The sequence below is a fragment of the Monopterus albus genome, unplaced genomic scaffold (assembly GCF_001952655.1).
Source record: "Monopterus albus unplaced genomic scaffold, M_albus_1.0 scaffold195.1, whole genome shotgun sequence".
Lineage (NCBI taxonomy): Eukaryota > Metazoa > Chordata > Actinopteri > Synbranchiformes > Synbranchidae > Monopterus > Monopterus albus.
The window spans coordinates 578991-590707 of record NW_018128075.1 but is presented as its reverse complement, the minus strand read 5'-3'; the positions used below and the strand labels follow the sequence as shown (position 1 = coordinate 590707).

The 11717-nt window shown below is 39.2% G+C and overlaps 1 long non-coding RNA gene across 2 annotated transcripts; it reads right to left on the bottom strand.

Annotated features, from left to right (window-relative positions):
* Nucleotides 1-8605: 8605 nt before the first annotated feature.
* Nucleotides 8606-11334, bottom strand: LOC109970363 (uncharacterized). Of its 2 annotated transcripts, none has more exons than XR_002276405.1 (4): nt 11171-11334; nt 10830-10917; nt 9411-9505; nt 8606-8841 (listed from the first exon to the last, which is right to left on the bottom strand). It is a non-coding gene; the product is annotated as an uncharacterized LOC109970363 (long non-coding RNA). The 2 variants fall into 2 exon arrangements; XR_002276404.1 differs by having other exon boundaries at nt 10830-10914.
* Nucleotides 11335-11717: the final 383 nt, after the last annotated feature.

The following is an 11717-nucleotide window of genomic DNA, read 5'->3' as shown; positions in this document are numbered from 1 at the left end:
AATAAATAAATAAATTATCAGCAAAATCTATTCAGAACTTTTTATGTTTTGTTGTGAACAAACAAATCAACTAATGCCAGAAAAACATCACCGCCACCATTATACTGCTTAGCCTACTGTGACCCATAACTCAGCATATGAATCTAATAATACCTCTATGATGATTACATATACTGTAGGCCACAGGCTGTCTGTCATCACTGGGGAGTCCAGTAGTGGGGGGGTAGTATATCATTTACTGTGCAGTTATTGTCCTCAGGAATTATTGCAATGTGACTCTCACAGTCCGATGAGTCCTGTGTTTCCTCTGTGCACATACGTAGGGAATAAAACAGAGTAATCCACAAAACAGAAAAATAGTAGCGGTAATAGACAGTAGAATAAGATTAGGCTTGTTCTTGTTTACGTCATTAACCACCTCAAGATGAACACTAAATAGGACAGCACACACTGAATGAAATGAATTGAATAAAAGATGGATTACTACTGCACAACATAACCTGGATGAAAACAGAAACACCAGATAATTTAAAATAAATACCTGTGTGTGTACTTCTGAATTTAAAGCCAAATGCCTTCATCTTCATCAAAAGGTGTACTTTCCTGGGACTTATTTCAAAGTTACAGGGGAAACCTTCAGTCCCAATGATCAGCTTCACCTGAATCTCAGCAGAATTACAACAAGAACTGAACGTTACCCTACTTACTTTATAATAAACTGCTGTATTAAAATGATACACCATTTACAAATGCACAGACTCTCACAGATATCAGCCTTTTCTGTTAAACGCATGTGAAATCCCTGGTGGACTATAGAGTTTTTTAAGTGACTCTGCTCTTTTATATTGCAAAGTGGGTCCTTACTTTGAATAAATGACTATATGACAATTAGATCATGATTTTATTTTATTCTATTAGGTAAAGCTCACAGCTTAAAGGTTATTCAAAGAGGTAGTGAGTGTATCATTATGGAAATGCCCAGGGCTCTTGTTCTTTTCTGTGATTCTAAAGCTCAGTCTGAGTATAATGTATAGCTTGGCATTACAAGATTAACTAATATTGCTGAATTGATTAAGTGATTTAAAGTGTGTGACTAAATCTGCTTCTTATGTTGTTTGTTTTTGTAATTTTCCTACATTTAATACATCCTTCGCACACACGAGGAAACACTGAGGTTCCTTTAAAGCAGCGCATGCCAGACTGATGCACTTTTGTAATATTTTATCTGAAAGATACCAACAAAGTGTTCTTCCTTTCAGTCATGGTGGTGTTTTGGGATGCCTTTGTATGTTTGGCAGCCATGTGGTGAAATCCATTAATAAATGAGTATGCTCTTTAATATTCCACTCGGCAGCTTCCTTCCTGTACAGCAATGCGCTTTGAACGCTCATATCCTCATATTTGCTACAGTAATGCCTGGAAGCACGTTATCATCTAGTGAATGAAACTACCTTCATCCAAATCAAGCCTGTCTCTTGGTTATTTGAAGTGCCTTTATTACCACTTAGCAGCCGCTGAACGCTCTAGGCTACGTTACTTCAGCTATTTCATTCAGCATGGGGTTAATGTGCTGGCTAATGGTGGATGCTAGGAGGTTAGTGTGTGCTAGATGTCTACAGTGACTAGGGGGTGCAGAATATGACAAGTTGGTTGGTTCGTGTATCACAAAGTGCCCATGTAAGAGCTGCTCAATTAGCCCGGTTTAATTAGGGGGAAATTATGTTTATGTGCCATAAAGGCTGGTTTCTAAACACACTGCCTCTTCCCTGTGTTTATTATGCATATGAGGCCCATTAAAGTGTATGCATATATGAGAGAGAAACAGAGGAGTAATTTAGAGCTATAAAAGTATCGTGTGTGATGTGACATTATCAGGCAAAACTATATGCAATTTGAAAAATAAACTTCTTACTCAAGTTGTATTTTAGTGAAAACAGAGGTCTTTTAATAATTTGAAATCAGTCTCTATTTTTTTACCAAATGGCATTGCCTTAAATGCTGAAAAAAATCTTCCTGTTTACCTGCAGAGCTCATGAATCATCTAATGTGATATGGAAATGATGCAGCTTCCCAGTCCAAACGTCAAGAGTGGTATAAAACCAACAAGTCCTAAGACCTAAACAGCAATACACATAGTTTGTCTCTTCTGTGGAACAGGACCCACAGTGTCACAAAACGTGTCAAATCGCCAGGCAAAAAGGGAGGACACAAGTGCAGACATATAGCAGGTAAAGTTCATTTTTAACAACAAAACAAGACTTAGTCAAAGTCCAGGCAGGAGGCTGAGTCAGGCAGAGAAAAACGGAGGCGAAGTCAGTCAGTGGAGGATAGAGATGTGCAAACAGTCAGAGCCAAACAATGAATCCAAAGGAGAAGGTGAGCAACTGAGTCCAAAAATAAAAATAAATCCAAGCACAGGTAAATTCAAAAAAATATGTAAACAATCCAGAATATGTTAAAACTGGGGAAAGCTGAGGCTGGAAGCACAAAATGAGCACAGCAGACACTCTGGAAACAAACAAAACAACCAGTCAAGTATCAAGGAAGTGAAAACAGGAGCGGTGGAAGTCAGATATCAGGTGTGCAGGGCGGAGTCAGAGGGAAACTCTGGAGACACCGGGAGGCTGGAGTAGGAATGATAGTCCTCAGAAAGGTAGAGACACAAGGGCTGGAACACCCCAGACCCTTCCAGCAACAGGTATGGCTTCATAACGTCATTAGGTCTAAAGGCAAAATATATGCATGAGAAAAAGCTCAATGTGCGATAAAGACTGATGGAGGAAGGAAAAATATGTATATTCTCTAGATGAAGGATTATTCATTCTCCAACTATCACAAAGACTGTAATAATTCATATATTGTTTTATGGCTCCTGTAGAATGCCTGTTTCTTGCATTGGTGCAGGAGTTGGATCGATCATTTTTAGGGTCTATAACTGTATTATAGTCTCCAGCAATGATAATGTTTGTAAAGTTGTGCAGCTCATAGATTGTTTTATGGCTCCTGTAGAATGCCTGTTTCTTGCATTGGTGCAGGAGTTGGATCGATCATTTTTAGGGTCTATAACTGTATTATAGTCTCCAGCAATGATAATGTTTGTAAAGTTGTGCAGCAAAGAGAAAACGTTATGGAAAAAAGATGGGTCATTATTATTAGGGCTGTAAATGTTGGCAAGTGTGTATGACAACACCATACAGTCTTTCATGAATATTCTCCCACTGGAGACTAGATGCTGGTGGTGTGATGAGGAAATGCCAGATCTGGACAGATGTGGTGTGGAGCAGGTTTCCAGATGAAAAGCTGGTTTTGGTAAAGACAGAAGATGGATGAGTGATTCATGAATGAACACAGCAGTCGAGGTGAAGCGAGTGCAGCCTCTCGGTTCGGCCTGGAAGTCGAGGAGAAAAGTGGGGATGAAAGTCAAGCACAGAAATTAGGACTCTAGCTAATAATTATTGTGGTTATTGGTTATTCTTCAGCAAATTGTTTAGTTTATGAAAAGCCAATAAATTTAAATTATCTGAATTCTTTCAGTGGTGGCATCTTAGAATTACTGAATTTGTTTTGTCCAACCAAGATTTCAAAACCCAAAGATAACGTGTTCACAGTAATCTACACAAAGAAAGGAGCTAATCCCTGCTTTCAGAGGATGAAAAGCAAATATATTGGAGTCAGTTTACTTATTTTCTGTTCAGCAGTTAATAGGTTTATCTACTAATTGTTTCAGTATAAGCACTGAATATGCCAATAAAAACACATGGAGACATTGACACTGCAAAGCAGCAGAAGCAGGTAGGAAGAAAGGAACGAGCAAACAGTGAGGTATGTTTCATGTAAGGACATGATGGGTATGTTCTTACATCCCCTGGCAGTCTCCAAACAGCAGTGGTTTGATTCCATAACAGGCTTAGGGAGGCAGCGGTGTGCCGTTCTCTCCACAGACAGGAGAAACAAGTTGAAATGAAGAGAAGACGCTTCTTCATTTGGGAACCCATTGTTCTGATGAAAAGTCCAAACATAATAATAAAAGCACGTTGCAGGTGACAGCTCACGGCCACTCTCACCCAACATCTGAATAATTCAGTACTTGAGAGTTACACGCTCACACACGTAGAGCACGAACACATGCACAAATGGAAAAGACCCCTGACCAGGACAGATTTCACCAGCATGCTTTCTTTCTATCCCATTCCTTCTCTGTTTCTCTCTCACACACAAACACACACATCAACACATAATCACATTTTTTATCTGTTCTTCTCACACACACGCACACATGCATCCTCGAGGTTGAAAGGTGTGAAATCCCTGGCTGAGGTGAGAATTGAACATTCATTATTCATGAAGAGAGCCCTCCTCAGTTGACATACACACACAGAGTGCACATGCAAACTGTCTCACATGTGATTTATAAAAAGGGAGCCCGTTAATAATTGATGCAAGGTTTTATTGTCTATTCATCCACTGTGGATGCTCACACTGATTGCCACTCTCATTATTAGCATAACACACACTCAATGATCAGTAAATATACTATCATGCACATACACAACGCCACCTCCTCTTCGATAAATGATGAAATAGAGGAGAGAAAGATTACAAAAGGCAATGCTGTAGCTGAAGGAGGAAGGACCAGGAGCTTCTTGTTAAAAGGTGCTGCTCCATAATCCTCTTCAGTCCTAATTCTTTTGCTAGAATGACAGCAAAATCATCGGATGAAGAGTTCGTATTAATCATATTAGGGATGGGATTATGGTTTTACATTAAAAGGAATTATAAGTATAATTTGAAACCTCTACATGATGGTAATACTGTATGTATGTTGGATTGAAATTGTACATCCAAGGCCTTATCAGGGTTTCTGTATGTGTAATTCAACATGTGTTTGCCTGACGTCAGATTGACAACATTGACTTTTTAGCTGGTTACTCCCAGAGCGCCTGGCAGTTTAAGCAGCTAGGGTAAAATAATTTCATGTGGCTGAGGGCCATTTTTATTGTGTAATTTTAGTTTTATGTCCTGGGTTGTCGGCTCACCTCAGTGCTCTCTGCACAACAACACATTCAGCAAGTTTGGAGCAACATTAACATTAGCACCATTAGCATTCATTTCGAGTCATGTTACTGGCCTCTTGGCCAAAGTCTTCACTTGTCTTTAAGTCTATTGTTTTTTTTAAATCTCTACCAACTCCTGAGGGAAATCTTTCAGTCACCTTACACCTTACTGCTGGAAATAACTCATTATTGTTTCATTGCAGTATATTTTTATGATGAGGAAACGTGCTACTGTCTTCAAATAGAATATACTTTATTGACATTTAAAGATGTGAAGCCATTTAATGTTCCCGTACAGACACTATAAATGATTGTGTGACATTTACATGACAATCAAAATGTTCACAAATATCTTATTTCAATAGAATCTTTTCAATAAATGTTCATTATCTGCAGAGGCACAGTGTTCTGTGGTTTTTACACAGATATCCTATGACTTCATTAAACACAGTTAGAGCTTCACTGGCCTTGAGGCTTTGACTCACGATCATGATCTCTGTTATGTACTGTATTTCTCAGTGGTGGAAGTACTCAAAACCTTTACTTAAGTAAAAATATCACTATAATAGTGTAGAAATACGCCACCACTAGTAAACATTTTGCATTCAAAAGTGTACTTAAGTAAAAGTATGCAAGCAATATCGTGAAAATATTCTCAAAGTGTCACAAGTAAATTGATCTCTGTGTGATGATTATAGCCTATTACATAATTCGATTATTAATATAATAATTAATAATAATACATCAGTATTATTAGTGCGAGGGGCTGTTGTAGCTGATCAAGGTGCAGCTGGTTGTAGTTACTTTATATACAGTATAGTACATTTAGGTCTTTTAGTTCTACCTCAAACATTTATAGTTATTTTATATAAAAGTTCTAATAAACTGTCACATTTTCATAAAAATCTCACCTCACTGGGTATGAAACTGTAACTTAAATGAAACCATGTAAGACATCTAGAGGTGGACAGTGTAGCTGCTCATGTACAACGTAAATTGAAAAGTATCTGGAGTTTTTTTTTTGTTTTTTCACAAGCATAAACAAGGCAAGACACATAACTTTAGATTTCTTAGACTTGGTGTTTAGCACTCTTGTCTGAAATCTATGAACACAACTTTTGACCAGGCTGTGCAACTCCACAAGGATGTTCATGTGTTTTTGCTGGGCAGGTCAGTAGACATCTGTTTGCTGCCACGTACAGGTAGCTGACAATATGTTCATACCCTTTGATGCAGTTTGATTGAGTTATTTTGACACTAGTAGTCAAAACTTGCACAACCAGCTTTCTCTGCATTGCTACAGTCTGCTATATCATTCTGTGCATTAGGCATCCACTCATATACTCAGATGTCAATAAGTTGAGGAAAAACTACACAGAGGAAACATATAGCTGAGATTAGTATTCTCATGCACGCCCGAGGGCATCACCATAACTCAGTCTTCTGCCACAACTGAGACTGGCATTTAGATGAGTAACATTCTATCTGCATTTAGAGGATGTTATGGCTCATTTCAAAGGAGGGTTGTATGATCCATGTACTTTAGTGGTAAAATGCAGAGTAGTCATGAAGAAATATTGTTAAGAAAGAAATAGAACAGGATGGAATAAAAATGCAAAATGAGATGTGGGCAGAAAAGACGGAAGCCCTGAAGAGCTCAAATGTTAGTTTGACTCTCAAGGGAATAAAAAAAGTGTGTATAAGACAAAGAATGAAGAACTAGAAGAAAGCTAAGGGAGATGGACATGCAGGCTGGAGATATGTAGAGAGACAAACATATAAGGAAAAATAGAAAGAGGGAGGAAAGGGGGAGAAAGAAATAGTCAGATAGTAAATGATAGGAAGCGGGGAAAAGATGAACAAGATTTCAAAGTCTGCTAGATGTTTAATTTACAGAGGGTGCACACTGACTGTCAGACTTTAGGTTTTTAATGAATAGTCGTAGGAGTTGTGTACTGTAGGAGTAGTCATAAAGGTTCCTTTAATGTTTCAGAACCACAGGCTGTGTATAAAAGATGGACTAACCAACTGTGATGTCACCCTTTTTGAACAGTTATTTTGAAGCTCAAGTCCAGCTTGGTAGCGCTTCACTTCTCTTGCTACAGCTAATCCAAAGAGGTAGCTAATGGCAAAGAGGTAGAGCATGAGTGGCGCTCGCTAGACAGCTAGCAGCTAGCAGCTAGCCACCTAGGGTGGGAACCTCCTGCCTGTCACTTAAAGTGGCCATGCCCTTAGTTATGCATTATTTAAGCCTCAATATCATTTAAATGAATGAGTTATATAAAGATTCACATCCATACAGTTGTCATTTTTGTACCAGGCTGTAAACATGTTTATTTCAGCTGTAAAGTCAGATATTTTAACATGGGAGTCTATGGGGACTGACTCCCACAAGTGGTTTTAACACTTCCACATTGGCTACATTTCTCAGCCTCTGAGGTTGCCGCTTGTTCAGAACAGAGCAATATTCTATATAAATTCAGAGCAAATAACATGATGCCATCTTTATATTTTTATTTTAGACATTAGCATATGAGCTGACTTCCAGAGATGTCTGTAGACATGCCTACAAACGTCAGATCTCCTGAATCTGAAGCTGATTCTGGATGTAAAAACAAAACTGCTGAGGTTCTGTCTGAAATACTACCCTATTCTCTGCATTTCACGGCTGCGAAACTGTTTGCTGTTGCACCGTGTAAGTAATATGGATCCAAATAAATTTGGTCTAGTTGGACAACCTTGTCTCTTAGCCATTACAGCTGTATTGCACTAAACTGGTCTCCCATTATGTTGTGCTGATAAATTACCTGGATTATGTTCATATGCTTTTTTGTTCTTGTTTTTTGGGAATGAAGCTGTAAATGTATTATCCATGCTGAGGTGCCATAGAGGTGGTCAGAGTGGACACCAGCGACTGGGATGTACATCCAGAGTCCTGTTGCCTTTAGGGAAACATTTTAATCAGGTGAACTGCAGTCGTTTACCTAATTGTTTTCTTAAAGCTCCTGCCTCTCTCACTTTCCAAGTGTTATTTCATGTTGGATGCATTATTGTGATGCCACAGTGCTCTGCCATAGTTTTTTTAAAGGCAAAGACAGAAACAAGAAACAGATATGAAACTATGAAGTCTGAGCTCTTCTAAATTGGATTTTTCTCTGGGAGTTGCCCTCTGCTTTCCATTTTATTTGAAAAATATTCTTTTGTCTTTTGAACCTACTGGGACATAAGTGTGCAAACCCAATAAAAGAGAGAGAGAGAAAAACAATAAAACACAAAAGCTAATAAAAAAAATTACAATAATACATTTAGGTGCATGCATAAAGACACAAGGATGATTCTGAGCCCAGCCAGTTATTCAGTTCCCCAGCAGAAAACACAGTAACACGTCCTTCAAGGAGTGAGGGAGGATGAGTGACAGGAAAGAAAGGCCTGAGCTCAGAGAGAAGAGCTGGCAGCTTGTGTGGACAGACTGCTTTACACAAATACACACACAGTTATCCTGGTATAAAACTAAAACTTCCACACACTAACCCCACACACACATTCGCTGGTCAGCACAAAAAGGTTTATTCTCAGGTGTACAAACACACACATAGTTCCCCAATGTTTCTCTCTATGTTTCGCATTCATAGACACACACACACACACACACACACACACCAATCTACAAAAAAGGCATCCTTTATCAAGATAACAAGAAGCTAATTGGTAGGTTTGTTCCAGCTGGGCTCAGAGCAGGTCAAACAGTTTGCTGCCGGGTTGCTGATATGGCCAAACACCAATTAAGCTAGAGAAAGAGAGACGGGGTGAAAGTTAGAGGTGGGATCCAGCAAAGGAAGGTGGGCGAAGGGGAAAGTAAAGAAGAGGATGGTGTAAGGTTGAGGGGGTGACTGTTTTTCTCTCAAGACATCATGTTAATGTCTCCCTCCTGCCACTCTTTGTTTTCCCAGTGTGTGTGTTTGTTGCATGTTTGTGTTTTGAAGATTTTCATTTCCAGTCTAAAATATGTTTGTATAATGAATTCAGAATCAGAGTTAAATAGCGTGAATCATATTTGCATAATGAATGAAGTTTGCTACACAGAGGAAGAGGAGACTTGTTTTGTTTGGTGTTTTCCCTGATGCAAATGTAAGATCTGATTTCAGCTTCCTCATCCATTGTAAATTACATGTAATTGCAACTCTTCTCATTTTACAAACTGAAAATGGTGCGTAATCTACATAATTTGCTTAGTATGAAGGAAGGTGCTGTCTTTTATTACATCAGTGTAGTGGAGTGGTCGAACATTTAAGCATGTAGAACGTTTGTGATTACACCATTTTTGAAATGAGAATTGGTTTAGTCCAATATACTTACAGCTTTTAGTCCCTTCGCCTCCCGCAGAATTGGCTCAGTGCATGACAAGTGCTGGTGTCCAGTGAATCCTGTTTTTGACGATTCCACTTCCGGTGCTAAAATCAGACTTTCTCACACATTAGACATTTTCAGACCAAACATTTTAAGGATTTAGTTCTAAGGACTACCATACTGTCGAGCTCCCCCTGGAGCTACATGCCTTCAAGGGTTTTTTTTCTGTTTGCATTCACACTGACAGTAGGAACGCTGAAGTAACATAGCGCTAAATGAACTAACTAATGCACTTTTGGCTGAATGATATGAAATTCCTACAACTAGGTTGCGATACGTTGTTTAAGGACTTCCCAGAAGAAGGGAGCCTATTTTAGCATCAGAACAATGCATTAACGGTTTAGGAATGGGATGTTTATCATAAACAATAGATTAATGACCAGACTGTCATGTTTGGAATCATTACTCCTTCTATTATTGCATCCCATTTTAAAAACTTGAGCCAAACTGGTGATCATGAACTTTTAAAACACCAAGCAGCCAACGATACAAAAGGCTCCATAAATGCACTCAAGTCTATGAAACACCCTCGCTCTTAAGAGAAGAGGGCAAGCTGGGCAGAATGAGAGAGCGAGGAGAAGAAATTGTAGGTAAAGTGGAGTCAGGATGAGGAAGAGCCAGAGAGTGCAGGGTGAAGATAATAAAAGGAGAGTTAAGAGGAGACGAGTAGAGGGGACAGGTGAAGGATGGGAGGATGTACTCCAAGCTGATTTCCCCTGATTGGTATTACTCTCACTGTATCACTCTCTCAGCATGGACCGTCTTGTTCCAGAGTAAAAGACCAGAGTTTGCACCATAAAGAGATAACCAATCAGCAGGCAACAGCAGGAAATACTACTAGGTCTGCAATTAGAGTTGGGGTCAAAGTTCTGATTAATCCCTTCTCTGTATCTGTGAGAGTGTGTGTGTGTGTGTGTGTGTGTGTATAGGTGGTATTTTTGTGCAGAATTAACTGCACAGCTAGATCAGTGGCTGTACCAATACGTAATGAATTATTGTGTGTGCAGTGTGTGTGTGTGTGTACATGTGAGTGTGAGTACATGCATACCACACAGTCTGGTGTGAGTGGAAGATTAAATGTGTGTGTATCAAGCTGACACTCTACTGATGTGTGGGTACTTGTGGAAATATGCACACATATCTGGCACAGTGCTGAAACATGCATTAGCACATACAGTTGGAAGTGCACTGATCTATCAAAACTACAATGCTGAAGAATTAAGGTTCCCCCCTGGAACAAAAGGACCAAACACAAACCATAACCCTGAATGTGTGTGGACAGGGGTGTAACATACAGGGCATACGCTATAATTAAACAATTAAACTCTGTCTGTAAATGGCTTTGTGAGAATCTGGAGATGAAAATACCTCCTGCAGCTCCTTGTCTGCATCCTGTCACTCCAAGGTCGAGCTCTGCTTTCGTCCACTTCGCTGGGTGGTTATTACTTGTCAGCTGCTGACAAGGAAAGCACTGCATCATGGTCAGGGTGATGAAAAAGAGCTGCATAGCCAGACAGCCACCCATTTCAAAAACTGTCTGTGGACAGAGTGACTGTCAAGATCAAGAAACCCCACCAGTAAGGACATGTTGACATTTTCCTGCTAAATTTATCCTACTAGTGTGTTTTTGGAGCAGGTTGGTCAGTAAATTTGAATGTATTATATTAGATACTAGTAGTGATGAATCAAAAAAAAAACAAATCACTCACCAGTTCTCCTCTGCTTCGCAGCCCGTTTTAGTGCCTTTGAGGTGTCATTGACCACAGCTTTACTGTTTTGGTTCAAGACACTACAAACAGCTGTTCTCAGTGGAAAAGCTCCAACAACCTGACTCTAATCTAACTTCATGTTCAGCACCAAACAGGCAAGGAGCCAGATATTTTCCCCTGGTGAAGATAAAAACAGAGTAAATTTAGCAGCAGACTTAATGTTCCCCATATCAACTTTATAAGGGTCTATGTTAATGTAGTAACTACAGCTGGTTTTACCAAATGGTTCAAGCATCAAGTAAATGAGAAGGAAAATTTATAGTGAGGTGAAAATGCAGAAATATATATAGAGCGAAACATATTGCTAGTGAAAGTACTGGCACAGTTTTTTTTTTGGTTACACAAATTTTTCTATTTGCTTTCAATTGGTTTGCACCAACTTACATTGCCTCTGCCCCGTTGAACGGCTCATGAGCTACAAAAGGCATGGCTTGCCCTTGGCCATGTACAGTAGATGGAAGTGTTGATTATCTTCATTAACATCATT